The following is a 16,650-nucleotide window of genomic DNA, read 5'->3' as shown; positions in this document are numbered from 1 at the left end:
GTAATGTATTGAAAGTACCTAAGTTAAATTAAAAAATTGAGGTTGCCAATATTGCAAGAGAATCCGTTAGATGTTTATCAAATTAAATTCTACGTACAAAACGTTAATAATGATTTCTCATTATTATCATAAGTTAAAATAGGCTTTGATTTTAGTTTTGTAAAAACGTACTACATTTATTTCACTTCATTATTTTAATCCTCTCCATTATCCGAATTTTCTAGAATCTTATCACGCTACTTCTATACGACCTCGTTCGTCGCGATCGTAAATTGTCCTTTCCAGAAGATCTAATGGGATTGACGAATCCTGAGCCATTCGTTCTATATCGGACACGCGTTGAGATGAAGTAAAACAATACGAATGTGAACAAGAAGGCAGAGTGAACGCCTATTCGGGCAGAGCGAATTGTAAATTGCATTACCATCAAATCGAACGATTGTGCTCGTAACGAGGAAAGGAGGCAACGCCACGACTCGACAACTGCTCTTCAATTCTGAGATACCTTTATAACTTTTCATTATATTGGTACACGCGAATAACGTCATATATATATATAATTAAGTACGTAAGCTGCTTAATTGCTTGTTACATGTAAATAATATCAGCCGCGAATTTTTTTGATCAATCTCATTCGGGTTGGTCCACCGCTCGCGAAATTATCGCCGTGAAAAAGAAATCGGCTGCCACGATGATTAAATTGCGAGCGTGGATTAATTCGCCACTCTGCGGCGCCCGAACATAAATGTGACGATCACGATAACGCGGGTAATAAACGGTGGCGGTATGGCGTTATATCCGCGGGAGCATCACCGCAGCCTCGCGCGCGCGCGCGCGCGCGCGCGTTTGACGCCTGAAACGTGAAATTTAACGAACGGTTCGCGCCATTTACGCTTGAAGAAACGTGCGCGACATGATTTATGGCATTTCGTGGCGGGCCCCTATATATCGTGGCCGCGTGCGCTCTCCTTAGATACGAGAGTTTTGCTTACAATGAAATATCTACCGGTAATGACGCCACGCGATTCCCCCCCCCCCCCCCCTCGTGTTCCCTCGCGCGACGCGGCGAATTAATAAATTCTCATACGTGGTAAACGCAGAAGCTTGGAAATTATCATTAATTATGATAATTTTATAGTTTCTTATGGGAAGCATATCCTTCTTTTGCTTGTCAAGTGAGATGGGGAAAGTTTTCCTTAGAATTTACAGCATAAGAGAAAAAAAGAAGACAGAGAGAGAGAGGGAGATTAATTGTTTAAAAATGGACCACGTTCCAAATCGCTCTATTGATAATTTTGCATATTTTTTTTACCAGAATTCTATTACCAGAAAAATCATTGAAGCTTCTCTTGTTACAAATTCTAAATTATATTTAATTATATTATACGACTTTTAATTAAGTTTCTTCGTAATAACACTTGTTGTTGAATCTTAATAAACGGACACAGCTTTAACGGAATCCTCTGGAGTGCAGATCTCGGCACTGACCTATCTGCAGTAATTAATTAATTTAATGAGATCGCAGTCAGTAGTAGTCAGGAAGATTCAACTGTTACGAAACACACATTTAGATGTTTATACACGTGCACGCTCTCTCGTGGGAGCTGCGAAATGATGATCGAACGATGTTATCCCTAGAGAGACGAGATAAATTATAAGAATTATAAAATAAAAAAAAAAGCTACATACTCTCTTTCCACTCTCTCTCTCTCTCTCTCTCCTAAAATGTACAAGATGAAATTTGTTCAGCAAAGCAGAAAGCACAATTTCTAATCGGAATTCAATTTGATTCGATCGATCTCAAGCTCGCCCGAAACGATTCGAGAAACTCGACTCTCGCCGGGACCAAACGAAAACTTGTGGCTTTTCCTTCTCGCGATTTCTGCGTTCTCTAATGGCGCGATCTCTCGGACTCTCAGGCTTTCGGCCGGCGATGTAAATCAGGGCGAATTACGCAATGCGTGCGTGTGTTGTATGTGGTGTGCACCGGTCTCTCGCTCGCCGGACGGAATAAAAGAAACGGGGCTGATTTGTAGATCGTTCGCGTGCGGTGCGTTGTAAAGCGCGAGCAGATTGAAATCAGAGATGCGACCGAGATTACGTGGCGTAAGCATCGTGTGTAACGTGGAGAGGATGCAATGAAAGGGATACTGTTGTGGCAATGCCGTGAGCCTGGAAAGAATCGTCGACAGACTTTTTTTTTCTCTTCTTTATTCCCGTCGGGCTAGTCGCGGATTTATGCGCGGGTTCCTTGTGCCGGGCCCCTCGATTTAAAGCCGGCTTCATTCGCCATCGCGCTCCAGACAGATCAGTTAATTTACAGTATTGTTTCGCGGCATCTCGCGCGGACGTCTTACGAGATAATTAATGATTGGTGATTATAATTCATGGGAACGAGGAAATGAACATTGGAACGGTACGCAGCATCAAATGATGTAGTAACAGTGAGAGGTTTTATCGGAGCGAACAAATCTTTTCCTGTTAGGTTCTGCGAGTTGCTTTCTTTGAGGCTGAAAGAAAGAAACTTTTTGTATTATTATCGTCGAAAATATTACAATTATTTTTGTATTTCATTACTTTATAGTGATTAATATTTATATTGAAAAATAATATTTCTTTCTTTATATAAATATATTTCAGTCACAAATTAAAAGAGTTTTGCATAGGAATATTACTGTTTAAATTTCTCTGACTCAACTTGCACAGCGATGTTAATGCTGATGCTTTTAAAATATTCTAATTATATTATACCGTTAGCAAAACTTTTAGAATTTCCTTTGCTACAGTATGACTCGTGTTTTTACTCATTATAACATGATATGCAAAGTCTGGTTGTTACTATGTGCGTCCTTTATGCACAATATGGCAGCAAACTCGTTTAACTTATTACGCGGCCCTACGTAGCCAGCAACTCTGAGTGACCATTAAAACTTCCCTCCGTTAACAGGTTTGTAAGCGCAATAGTGCTCCGTAAAAAAAAGTACTCGAGTAAAAATCCCGCCGGAGGCGACCTCGCAAACACTTGAGTTTTATGTTATTATTAAATTCTATTGAGAGATGCGAGGGGGAAAAAAAAAACATACCTCGAGTGAGAATTGCGATAATTTATTAACGGAATCTTACGCAACTCGCTTCGTGAAACGCAACGGCGCCAACGTATACGCGCCTTATGAAACACGCGAGCGGGTTACAATTGTAATTTAAGGGTTCCGCAGAAAGCGATACCCCGGCGCAACGGCGTTGACTGAAACATTTTCTCGAAGGCAATGCGAAACGATCGTAATTTGCATTATGAAAGCCGGGGCAACCGCGAAAGCGGTTGCGCGGCGAACGCCGTCTATTTCGCAATCGCGGCCGGATCCGTGACAAATTAATACAACATCGTTCGTCCGGCCGTTCCCTTCCCGCTCGTGTAGGGTAGTAAAATTAAGCGAGAGAAAGGAAGAGACAGATTTTCCACCGGTCACTACGCGTGAGGAACACCTGCGAATATCTCATGGGCGATAACACGAAATTGCGTGGTGTCGTGTTTACGATCCGGCCAAATAATTATTAGCCGCCGCTCGAATCTCGCAGCGAGCGCGCGAATTATTGTACGACATTAATCAGATAACGCGGACCCCTCAAACTATCCTCCGCGCGCGGTTTCCGCGGACGGAGGCGGAGACGCGTTTCACGAGCGCGCTTACCGCATGCAATTATTATGAATAACGTGTCGTAAAGTCGCCGTCAGGGTCTCCATGTACTTACAATTATCGTAAAGTGTTTAGGTGTTAAAAGGCACTGAAAAGTGACAGGCGTACGGTACCCCACTGATTTTATCCTCGGGCGTGTTGTAAAAGTGTTCAAATTGATAAATATACGTGCCTTTTTTTTTTTTTATATTTCTTCTGCATTTGTACTTAACAGAAGTCCAAGAAAATTATAGGAGAGCTTGTTCATAAAGAGAACTTTTGACATTCCGTAAAAGTGATTCACTTTCAGCCCAGGATCATATAAACCAGAGAAACTTCCTAATTCCATGTTACATTGTAAAAATCGTCTGTTCAAAGTAGCGAGATGTCTCCGCGTCGCTTTTTATCAAACGTTGCAGGTGGATTCCGGTTTCGTTCTGTGAGTTTACAATATCGCGTGTTCGAGCGGCAATTCATACAAGGTTTGAATACTTTTTTGCGCTAATGGAGGAGAGTGCCGTTCTCAGAAAACGTCAGCTCCTTCGGACGCGAATTGCACGTTTCGGCCAAGCGCAACAGTGTCGCGTGCGGCACTAATTTATCGTGATTGTTACCGACTCGGATTGGTTTTTGCGGCAGTGTCGGCGAACGCGCGATATTCCCGGAAACCGCCTGGTTCTTTGATATCCGGGCTGACGACTGGTGGCACGCCATTGACTGCACGTTCCACCTGCCTCGGATGAAAACGGCGCACATACGTCAGGACCGTAAAAGCGACTTACGACTTACGACCGTTCCTCGGGCGCTGTCAATCCCCGATCTTCCCTCCGGTTTGTTATCGACGTTCGTTTGTCCGTGAATTATGCCGATCGCCAGCACGCGACCTCGCCTACGTGACGAGGTGGCCCCGACGTCGCTTCCTCGATTACTCGCGATTAAATCCATTAACTTCTCGACGCGTCGTGAGCGCGGATTCATGCGGCTCCTCGTTAAAGTGTCGTGACGTCCGTGATGGAGGAGCAAACGGGCATCCGTGAACCGTGACGCGGTGAGCTTTAAACGCGAGCAAATTGTGCCAATTAAGACTTCCAGTTAATTAGTGGTCTTCCGTCAAAAGCTGGCGGTTGTGCAGCTCGAGGCGGATATTCGTGAAGCGGCATTCGCGAAATCGACTTCTACTCTTCGCCAACGAGAGGGGAAGTGCGTGCCTACCATGACTAAAAGTGGTTGATTAAAATTGAATACCATTGTGTACATCTTTCCGCATTAGGACTACTTTTCCCAAGAGTAGCTTTATTTTTTTTACACCGATAACATTCTACAAAATTTAATTCGCGTTATGAAAACGATTACGAGGAGACTTACTACCAATTAAAACAATTCCTCGAAGCACGTCGCAGACGTGCGCAGACGCGAAAATTTCCCGCTATGAGGACAAAGGGAAGATCGAGGCGAGAGAGAGGTTTGTTAATGCGGTCGTCGCGCCTGAATATCTTTCCCGTTTGTACGTCCGCAATCATCTTCGCGTTTAGAAGCGCGTCAGGTGTTCTCGAAAGAGGATCATCCGCATCGGCGATCCGCTTAACGTTACGGCATTATCGTCGACGAGTAGTCGGCCGCCGAGAGAGGATTTACTGGCAGCGAATTACCGAGCGAGGAAGCGCCCCGGGCGCCGCATGCGGCCGTCAGTAACGGCGCTTTGTGATATTTATGAATAGTTGTTTAACTTGCACTCCAGGAACGTTTGCGTCGCGACGTGTACGTGTGGGCACGCACAGCGGTCCACTCCCTGAATACTTGAATAAAGCGAGAGAGGCACGGGACTTGGCGCGAACGAATGCGCGCCGGTGTGCACCTGTACGCGTAAATCCGTACGTCGTACTCCCACGCTAACATCGAGCGAGGATGATGTCGTACTAAATCGCGCTGCCAGCTGCGAGGGGCGGCGGGGACGAGGGGGGGGGAGGGGGAGGGGGAAGGGGGAAACGCGATGGTAGAACAAGCGCCAGAGCACGAACGGATTTTCATCCCGCGTCTCTTCCATTCCATAATCCAGATGCATCTCGACTTTGAGCCAATTTCGAATGATTGGGATAAGTTCGCGAAGTTTCGAGGATTAATTCGCGTGCGGAACAATCGTTTTGAGCGATTTGTAATTTCGAAAAATGAGAGTTCTAGAAATTAATTACGTGTATCTTTAAAGGCAATCCCTTTGTGCGCTTTAAAGGAAATTTCGGAAAGTTTTGAAGGTGAAATTACTTATCAGCGTATATCTTAAGCGAATTACAAGTACAAATTTGAACGCGTACTCGCGCGTACATCACGTTTTACCGGATGGATCGCCGTACTCGTGCCACGCTCATTGTATACATGTCTTTTCTCATATCGTTCGCACGCTAATCTTCGCTAATAATGTATTCCGCAGTTCGAAGATACAGCGGCCTTACCACATGATTGCTCGTTCGCAACAGCAGTCTCTCTTTCTGCAGGACGAAGATCGAGTCAGATTATCGGTTAGCAAGATTTGTTGAAATACCGTGTGTAATGAGATTTCTTATCCGTAAACTGAATTTACAAGATCAATGCCGGATTCCTGTACGATCTGATGAACGTGTCTTCATAAAACGAACCGTCACTTCTTCTTTCAGAAGATTAAGGGAGAGAAATAATTCTATAAGAAACATGTTCATAATGAATTTTGAACAGCTTCTCTTTAGTAGTTTTGCTCGCCATTATTCTCGTCGTATTGTCGTTTCAATGTTTCTCCGATGTGTTGGTTAGACTTTTACTTAACTGAACATTTACGTCTTTCGGGAGAACGGGAGAAAGGAGATATCGCGATGATTCTTATTAAGAAAGCGCCGTCGATGGGACGCTTTCTTTCTGAACGCGGCCGACAGTATTGTCGGTTCTACCACGAACGCCGGTCGAGCCACGTCGAACGTTAATTAATTATCGCACGCCTCGTTAGCTCGCGACGCGACAGAATATCTCGCGGGTTTCGCAATCCCGCTTCTCCGCTCCGGAGAGCCATAAATGGTAATGGGCAGGCGGAAAAGCGTCACGAGACGAATGTGTCGTTGACATTGCGCTTAATATCGCCGTGGTTATGGATAGAAAGGTTGAGACACTTCGGTCACGAGCACGCTCAGGGCTCACAGGCCGCACGAGACGAGTCGCGAAAGTTTCCGACCCCTTTATTCTTGACTCGAATATTACACGACGATAATAAGGAAGATTGGGCAAACGGACGAAAATTGTGTCAGATCGATTATAAAACATTTTATAGAAACTTATAATCGGTCTTCTCAATTTTTTTTTATAAATCTTTTTTTTTTTTAAATATCTAAATTGATTGATGAAGACATACAAGCAGACAAAGTAACAAATTCCATTTATTTTAATTGTATTTAGTTAGCGATTTTATTCATTGGATTAGCATCAACTGCAAGTGAATGAAAGGAGATATATTTTTACAGATATATATTTGCTTACAAATAAACAATTTTCTCATGTAGACAGAATAGAATTTATTTCTAGGAAATTTATATGCTTTCAGAGATCTCCGAGTAAGTTACCGAATGCTAACTGCGACATCGATTGATGTTTGAAAATGTCTAATGAACTGAACGGAACAGGACAGAGTATGGTTGCGCTATGCGGAGCTATTTCTATTTTTGGACATTATGATCGCGGTAATCCATTGCAGGTTTTATTTCCCAGTTGAATTGCTATTTACATCGATAACGCCCATTTCCTGCTACTGCGGCGAATTGCAATTATTTTATTGCATCAACCATGGCCTAATTTCTCGCATGTAAAAGATCGACATGATAACTTTGCTAAATGAAGGAGAAATGTTTCAATATTGATTTTAATTCTACGAAATTGTTATATTTTTTTTATTTTATGTTGCTCGTTATTTTGTATTTATAACTATTGTACATTGATTTTTTACATAATAATTTTTATAATTTTTTTGCAGTTATTAAATTCTAACATGGTATATCTATGGCATCGCTTATACCTCTGATTCTTATCTATTGTTATCCAACATTATTTATAATCATCCGTCTAATTTGAAGTTAAGACGTCGTCGGTTGATCGATAAACATCTTCGCACGTATCTCCCCGTGCGTGATATATGGACAGATAATAGATTAATAGAAGAAAGCGGTATTAACGTCGCGAGTCAGGGGTTAATATCATTACAGCGTATTCTTTGTGAAAAGTCATTACGTCTGACAGAGGGATACTCCAAGTAGACCGGGAAATACATCGTTCGTTTAACGATGCGCGTCTTCGGCCTAACGAGCGTTTACCTTGTCCCGGGCTCCACAGCCTCCTTCCGTGCTCTGAACTTTCACATCGCCCGCCGTACCGTATTACAGGTGTAAGGGGTCGGGTGCCATTAGAGTTTTACGCGGTTAATGTGCAAAACCGCCATATCGGGCCCGGCGGGCGCGCGGCGCAAAATACGCGCGCGTTGCCAAGTCAGGTCGCGCGCGCACGTAACCCTCGTGATGAATTATACGCCTCGATAAGGTCGTGCGCGTTAATTTATTATCCGTGTAATCGCAGCCCGCCGTCCCTTTTCCCGGGTCGTGCGGCAGTCTCGCCGTGTGTATGCATCGCCTAGGAGGAGAAAAAGAAAAAAAAGGAGAAGCGAGTCCGTCCCGCGGGATGGTTGCGGGCGCGGGCGTGGGGTGATGGGAAGAGCCGACCGCGCGCGGAAAAATCGCAAATTTATCGACCGCACGTCCGCTATGCTGCGGAGAAATCCGCGCGGCGTGTTGTATGTATGTGCCGCGCGCGTGCTCCTCTCTCTCTCTCTCTCTCTCTCTCTCTCTCTCTCTCTCTCTCTCTCTCTCTCTCTCTGCGCGCCTTTCTCCGTATCTCCTCCTTCTTCCCGGTCGAGCACACAGGTGAAACACGCCTGCACTAGTTCTCGCAAAGATTAAACACCTGCGACAACGACTTTGGATTTTTTTTCGGCGGAATTAAATGGTTGTTTCTCATTTTCATTGCGCAATTGGGAGTCAAATGAGCTAAATGAGATATTTGCGAGAGATAGATTATTACGAAATAAAATCAGAAAAATTTTGCTCATAAATGTGAAAATTGAAAGGAGATTTTATTTTATTTTAGAATTGGATGTCTGAATTAATTTATCTAAATAAGATCGATAACATATTGAGATTATTCAATGACGTTTTAATTTTGTTAAACGCTTGCACAGTAATTTAATTGTGAGATTCAGTTAAATCTTTGCAAAGTCCTGTTTTTTATCGTTAAAAAAAGAACGTTTGATAGTTTAGATGTTATAATGTTTGTTATCGTGAATGATATTTATGATAATCCATACTTTGTATTGATTTTCACGAATGTAACAATTGAATCTTTATCATATGTTATTCTGATATGTTGTGCTCTGTGCAACCTTTTGCATGAATGGTAGACCATCTGGATATCGATGGTGAAACGAGCATGATCGTAAACATTATTTGACATACAATGAAAGATGACTGACTTTAGCTAAAGATTAACTGTCTTGGAGAAATACTTACTTAACGCTTGCAATCATTACATTTTATGACTGAAGTATACAAAGTATCTTTGAACAATCGTTATTCTTCAGATTTATGGGTGTCTTGCGCGATTTGAATACTCTTTATTTTTAAATGACTTTTATATTGTAATTAAATAAAGAAAAAATTAAAATAATTAAATAAAGAAAAAGAAAGTTTAACGTACTAAGAATAAATAAGAAAAGTAGTGTATTCTACAATTTTCTTTTTTTTTTTCTTCAACACAATTTTAATTTTAAACTTTGTATATAATAATATTTAATAAAAAAATCACAAAACTTTAAAAATTGCAAAAACTATGATTAAAAATTAAAGACTTTTGATATAGAAAAATTTCTATATAGTCTAAGAAAGAGACAGCTTTGTGAAAGATATCTTACATGAAAAATACGTTTACAAAAATTAAAAGGTTGAAATTTAGAAATAAACATTTATTTTTCTTATTTTCACATCAATTGATTGCATTGCAAGCGCAATTGCGCGCGATGAATTCCCTCAAGTTAACATTCTTCCATTTTCCCTTTAATCAGCTGTCACCTGTCTTATCGGGACTTCCTAGTTCGACGGGTGACGGGCAGGCAAAGGGGTTATCGCGATGCGGTGAACTACGACCGAGACAGACCGTGCCAGCCGTGCCATGAATAAACCGCGCCTAATAGTCATCGATACGCGTAATCGAGCCTTGGGATTGACCTCCGGGGTTCCCGTAATCGCGAATGCCGTGTGTAGCCAATGTGTGCGGAAGGAGGAGGAGCGGATTAAAGGACTTCGCGCACTGTCGACCACGTGTCTCACCTGAAGACGATTACGACTACGATGAAGGTGCAGCCAGAGAGACACGTTGCAGCATGCGTTGCCTGCAGCCTATCTTCAGGATGGCTTGCAGCCATGACTACGAGCCGACCCGCGCCGCCACGGCTCGTCTATCACCTGCCGATAGATTTATCAAGTATCGGCACCTCCGCGTCCATAATTTATACGCCCTTCCCCCTCGCTTCGAGCGAAGCGTTACGACAGGTCCGCGACGTACGTCCGTAATCGCTGACGTCGGCGGTATTCGCAACGGAACATCGAGCTTCGTCTCAATGTGGATTTAAAGGCTTTCAAACTACGCTTTTAGTCCCGGCAACTCGACGGCAGATCTCCTCGTTCCCTCGTTTTTCCTGGATCGCCGTGAGAAACGAGGCTTAACTACCACTCTAAACTACAGTTTAGCAGTATAACGGCTATAATGAATTAATCTTCTCTTCTTGATTAATTAATATTAGTTCGCTGAAAGAGGATACGAGAAGAGAAAGCAGAAGTAACATAACGGCCTGAGACTTGTCCGATTCCATATATATATATATATATATATATATATATATATATATATTATATATATATATATATATATATATATATATATATATATCGATAATAATAATCATTTCTATATCCGCAATTGCATTAGAAGATGAATGTGGACTTCTTCTCAAAATAGTTCGATGTTGATTTTCATCAATGCGGTGAGGTCGTGTTATTGCGATGCAACCTCACGCTAGACGGTGAAACTAGGTATTCAAGCTGAATTATTGGTGAACTTCGATCGGTTGGTTCGCGCACGAAAACATTCATCACGTTACAGATTGAAGTGTGCTTGCTGTCTACCTGCCGCTGTATCTCGAGAATTTCAATTGTATACACGACGGTGTGACATACATGAGCAAAATTACCGGATTAGCGTTAACCAGTAATAAGCGCTTAATGAAATATATTACTTCACTTGTTTCGAGTTGTAATTTTCTGAAAGAGAGAAAAAGATTGCTGATAAATATAATACTTATTTCATTAAACATACATAGGTCTTGCAATCACCAGGTGAGTTTCACTCCCGATACTTACCGAGCCTGATTACAAGGGAGAATCCGCCGTGCATCGGCGCTTCGAGTGAGACGTTACCGTAACTTTCGAGCTGCTCACTTGCATAATTCATTTTCAGCCCGGAAGGTATCGGAGAGGTAGGCTCGCTCTCGTAAAGCACGAATATTAATCGCAAACAAGCCGGTCCCCGAAATTCGCGAGCCTTAATTACAGACGTTCACTGCTACAGATTACAAAGAGGATTAATAAAATTACAGAGGATCGCGTTTTCCGTTTCTTCTTCTTCCTCCTCCTCTTCTTCTCTCTCTCTCTCTCTCTCTCTCTCTCTCTCTCTCTCTCTCTCTTTTAACCGCGTTTTTATACCGTTAATGATATGATCTTTGCCATCCTTATATCTGTGAGATAAAGCGAAAGAAATATAAGGAAAAAGATATTGAAAAAAATAATTAATAACGCAACGATATAAATATCTTGCAAACTTACATTAAAAAATATTATAAATTGCATAAATACAATTTTTTATTCTAAATTATTACGATATACGAAAATGTCCAAATAAATATCCTAATAATTGCTAATTTTCAGTCTATAAAATGCTGATTAATAATCATTTTGGTCATAATGATCCGCAGATATAATGAGCATAAGTTACAGCAGCCGAAGTTCACGGAGTTCGACGCCGGGGATTTCGACCTTTCGTGATCACTCGTTTTCGATACCATTATTTCGTGACTGGTTTCTAGCGGAGTCAAGACCGCGGCCGCGCGTGGCCGATAAAATTTTATGTACGGCGATGCATTCCGCCGATGTGGCGGATTTCCTGCGCTCGATTAATCATAGGCGTTGCGACGGCTCGGGCTGTATTTGTTAATGCCCGAGTAATGTACCCTTGATCGTCATTCACCTAATCTTTCCGTCTCGCTGGCGTTCGTGCATCAACCGCGACGCGTATCCTCTCGGTATTATGCTCGGTACCGCATGCCAAACAATAAGATACCCATCCATCTTAGTAGATTCCCAATTAACCGGTGTTTGTCTTGTCCCGTTTCTTCGATCTCGTGAATCGGAGCCGGTTCACGTCCGTCTGCCGCATTGCTCTTGTCACGACTGGGACTTCTTTCGCTCGCATACGGACGCGATTTCAGGGACGACCGACGTGGGTGGAACAATTCGGACGGTGTCCGCGAGGGACTTATCTTCAAAACGGTTAACTCCCGCGCTTTCACCCGGACTTGTTACCTCTTGGTCGTTCATTCGATTGCCCTTTATCGTCTGATGACGCGCGAGAGTTGTATTATCTCGCGAGCTGTCTCCGAGCTCTAATTGCACGAATCTTTCCGTACTCGTCATCGTATATGCCTCTGTCCCATTCTGCCCCATTTGATTCATCCTACACATAAAGACATATGCAAAATATAGGCTGGAGAGAGGGGAGAGGGGGGGGGGAGAGTTATATAATCGTAAAATCGTGCATTTTTATTTTTAGAGGTGCACGACAGTGTGTGTTTAATATTCATCGTTCTCGGTAAACAAACAATAAAATTAAAGTTGAGTTACTTGAGGGCCTACCGCGCGATGATAATATATAGCATGCGCCGTGATTTTTATTAACGTTACGATACTTTTACGTCTCGCGAGAGGCCCGCGTGCAAATAAAAAGTATTGCATTAACGACTGCAAAAACTCATTCGCATGCATATGCGCGCGTATTACTTTTGATGGCGTGATATTTACGGCATGTACGTAAAGAAAAAAAGGAAGGATACGCGCTCGGGAGACATGATAACGAAGTCGCAATTTATCGCGGGGCAGTAGCGGCCGCTGTCGTAAAAGTATAGCTCCGAGATTAATGCAACGCGTATATGAATCGATTACCTGTCGGCGCATATCTTAATCTGAATACCATCGCTCGTTCTCGTGTTTTACGAGCGATCGATCCTCACTACTCTTTCGATACCTTCTGGGTTATTAATGAATTACGTACTTTCCGTGGGTTGTACATCGTTCGTCCCGTATTAATGTCGGTGAGGTCGCAATAATTTTTTATGAAAAGATGTTCTTATTTCGCCGCGAACTGAATTCTAATTTTTTTTTTTTTTTTTTTTTTTTTTCGATTGCACTCCGGGTTTTAATCCGGATTAATGTCATCATAGTGCACTCGCTACACTTACTGCTCTTTCTTTCTTCTTTCGCTCGTATTCTACAATCATTTCGCTTTAGTTGCAGGAAGTGCACTATGACGATATAAACCTAAAACAAAACCCATTGCGATCGAAAACACTATAAATGTTATTGCGATTGCGAACAATGGATTACGTTGTTGTCTGCATATTCTGCATAATGTGTGTACGTGATATTTATAAGAAACGTGGAACGTTATTTCGCGATTTCGACCAAGAAATCGGCGTGTATAACTGCATTTCCGCGTTTACTTTCACTACACCAGTGCAATTATCTTTGTCAATTAACGTGCACGAGATCGCGCTTAATTATGATAAAGACACGTGCCGCTTGACAAAGAGATAATTCTACACATTCCGCATTTACGTCACGCGAGTCGCGCGACGCAGTTTGCAGTGGTGAATATGGCGAAAGATAAAATTTTAATTATTACTAGAATGGGATTTCTCTGTTGCACAAACTGAGCATGTTTCACCGCACTTTATTGTTGTAACAGTGTCCGTACCGTTTTAGATCACACAATCTCTTCATTGAATAATACGTATATCGACGGATTTATCACAATATTTGCTGTATATATATATATATATATATATATAGTTTGACCATTATCGGTCATAAAAGCAATAAAAGCAATAAATTACATCAACATCGATATTCTTTATGATTATTCCGTTTTTATCATAATCGTATAATCTAAATAAAATCCGCGCCGACTTGGACTACGCCCACCGTTGGTGGCGATATCTCCGATTGTCTCGGCCTACGCGGGTTTCCCTTTTTCTCTTTTTCCACAAAACGCACGTGAATATCAGCCGTGAAAGTTCAGCCGTGATCGTCCGTGGGATCGTCGTTCCGCGACGTCGAACCGCTCTAAGGATGAACTTACGGCACCTTGCGTGAATAAACGTTTAGGCGTTATCGCGCGCGTTATCTTCGCACCTGATGGATAACCGGTACTTTGTATAGCGAACCGCCGTCGATAAATTTTCTGAGCGTCGTAGTGGCCCCCGCGGCACACGGGGCACGAGATAATACTCGACGATTAATCGACGCGAACGCGGCCGCCCGCGCTAATCTGCGCGCTGCGCGTACGCGGGCATGCGGGAAACTTAATTGAAAACACATAGAGCCTAACGAGTTCCGCGACGCGGGTGGCATGTCCACCCACCTTCCATCCTGTGCACGCGCACGCGAGCACTCGCGCATATTTCCGCACGACTAATGTTGGCCTCACCCGTTGAATTATACGACATGCGATAATCGATATTGCTGCGCGCCGATGCGCGGAATAGTCCATGGCACGCGGACACGCTCGAAATCGCCTTTCTCGTCTTCTTCGGAAGACGGAAGACGAATCGTTCAAACGAGACTTCCTAATTGAAGCTAATAATTCATTTTTTAATATTTTTATCCCTAGTACATTTTTATGTACTCTCTAAAAATAAAATGTAAATATATTAATTATTTAATACTTATATTTCATCGATATTTCAAATTAATTAATTAATATATTAATATTTATGTTTTGTGCATTCGCTAAATTTAATTTAATATAAATATTGACGCGACGGAAGGGAGTGTTAAAGTTGGAGAATGAATTTCCCGAATGCGCGCAAGTTTGCGAGTAGTACGAATTATCGTCGCGGATTAATACGACGTGATTCAAAAGTCACGGGATGAAACTTGCAACTCTCGTTGCGAACGCAAGATCCTACAACGAGTGACTACCTTTGGCTCCGGGTCAAGCGAGGCAAGCGCTTTATCTTCAACGCCCGCGCGCCGTAGCTAACGCGAGATCGATTCTCTCAGTCGATTCAGGCACCCTCTCTTTTTCTTGGCGGATTAGCGGGGGCCTCTTTTATTCGCCACCAGACACGCGAAGCGCTGTAAACCTCTGCGAACTCCCACTTATCTCTCTCAATCAAACCCTCTGGCTTGGCGCGGCGATCTTTAGCAGCGAGGCATTAACGTCGGACGATTATCCCTCAATTTGGCGGATTCTAAAAAATCCACGGCGCACACTCTGCTCATAAATCGGCGGATTAACCCCGGCGTTTAACATTATCAATTACCCCCTCGACGTTCCCTCGAGCACGCGGCCGCGAAAGCCTCGGATACCTGTGCGCGAAGAAAAAAAGGAAAAGGAAGGGAAAAAAATCGAGAGTAAAAGACCGTGCGGGTGGAAGCGAACAGGGAGAAGACGAAGGTGAAACAGACAGAAAGGCAAAGCATGCTAAGATCGCGTATTATTATCGCTAATGCTTAGGATTAACCCTGCCGTTGGCGTGGGCGAGGCGATGATATAGCGAATGCGAAAGGGATGGTTTTACCATTGGTACGACAATCGCGTAGCGAAAGAAGATATTTAAAACGTGCTCCAAGATTTACAATAATTAACTAAAAGATATTAATCGAAGATATCTTATAATATCTTCAAAGATATTATAATAGTAAAAATTCGGTTCACAGGAAAGACATTCTTCAAATATCATAATGCAATTTAGCTTATATAATTTAGAAATTAAGAAAGAACGATCATGAAGATTAAATTTATAATATTGTTACATACAATTCAGGCCAACTGAGCTCGAATTTATAATCGTACATTCAAAATTCATATTGTTCGTAATTAAATTATCTTCTTGCTTGAATACATCATATTCCTGTCCTAATCGTTAATTCCATTTCTTACCGGATATTAACTTTTTCAGAAGCATAATTAAGCGACCGCGATCATCTCACATGCGCCAATCATACGTTATTACATTTTTAACGTTAAAGGCTACGTCGTAGTTAGACGTTGGAAAAGGGATATGAGAGAGAGAAAAAAAAAAGAGTTAGAATGAAACGCGAGAAATCGACAGGTGACAAGTTCTGTCAAATCGTTCCCAGTAGTGAGGACTGCGTGCCCCATTAGATAGCAAAGATCATAGGTCTTCATTAGAACTACGAGAAGAGTTAATGGCTCTAACGAGACATCCGGGACGAGAATCTCGGAGGAGGGAAGGGAAAAAGTGTCCGAAGCAGCGGCTAATTAAGCGAAGCCGCCCCGGTACGTCCGGCGCACGGAAATTGCGACTAATAACCGCTGTTACTGCGCTATTACGTCATGGTCCAGCCGACTGAATTTATAATGATTTCTCGATACGATTCGAAGACAACTCGATTGCCTCGAGATCGCTCATAAGACTTCCTCCGAGCCGACGACAGATGATCGATTTGAAATCCATGCGCAAATCTGGAACAAATCGCATTGTCATATCATACATATATTAATTTTTTTCTTTTAATTTTGTCTGCATTTTAAATGATTTAAGGATATATATGGCACTTATTTTTAT

The 16,650-nt window shown here is 42.4% G+C and overlaps 1 protein-coding gene and 1 long non-coding RNA gene across 3 annotated transcripts in view; one reads left to right on the top strand and one right to left on the bottom strand.

Moving 5' to 3' along the window:
- The window catches only part of LOC105427815 (uncharacterized), a 306,009-nt gene that overhangs the window by 266,902 nt on the left and 22,457 nt on the right, over nucleotides 1–16,650 (top strand). The gene's annotated exons all lie outside the window — the stretch shown is intronic.
- LOC148937087 (uncharacterized) lies at nucleotides 7,547–15,893 on the bottom strand. Of its 2 annotated transcripts, XR_016138717.1 has the most exons (3): nucleotides 14,249–15,886; nucleotides 11,147–12,515; nucleotides 7,547–11,047 (listed from the first exon to the last, which is right to left on the bottom strand). It is a non-coding gene; the product is annotated as an uncharacterized LOC148937087 (long non-coding RNA). The 2 variants fall into 2 exon arrangements; XR_016138716.1 differs by having other exon boundaries at nucleotides 11,147–15,893.

This window comes from Pogonomyrmex barbatus, unplaced genomic scaffold (genome assembly GCF_055798465.1).
Source record: "Pogonomyrmex barbatus isolate J1 unplaced genomic scaffold, ASM5579846v1 scaffold17, whole genome shotgun sequence".
Classification (NCBI taxonomy): Eukaryota; Metazoa; Arthropoda; class Insecta; order Hymenoptera; family Formicidae; genus Pogonomyrmex; species Pogonomyrmex barbatus.
This window is presented reverse-complemented; position numbering and strand designations above follow the sequence as displayed.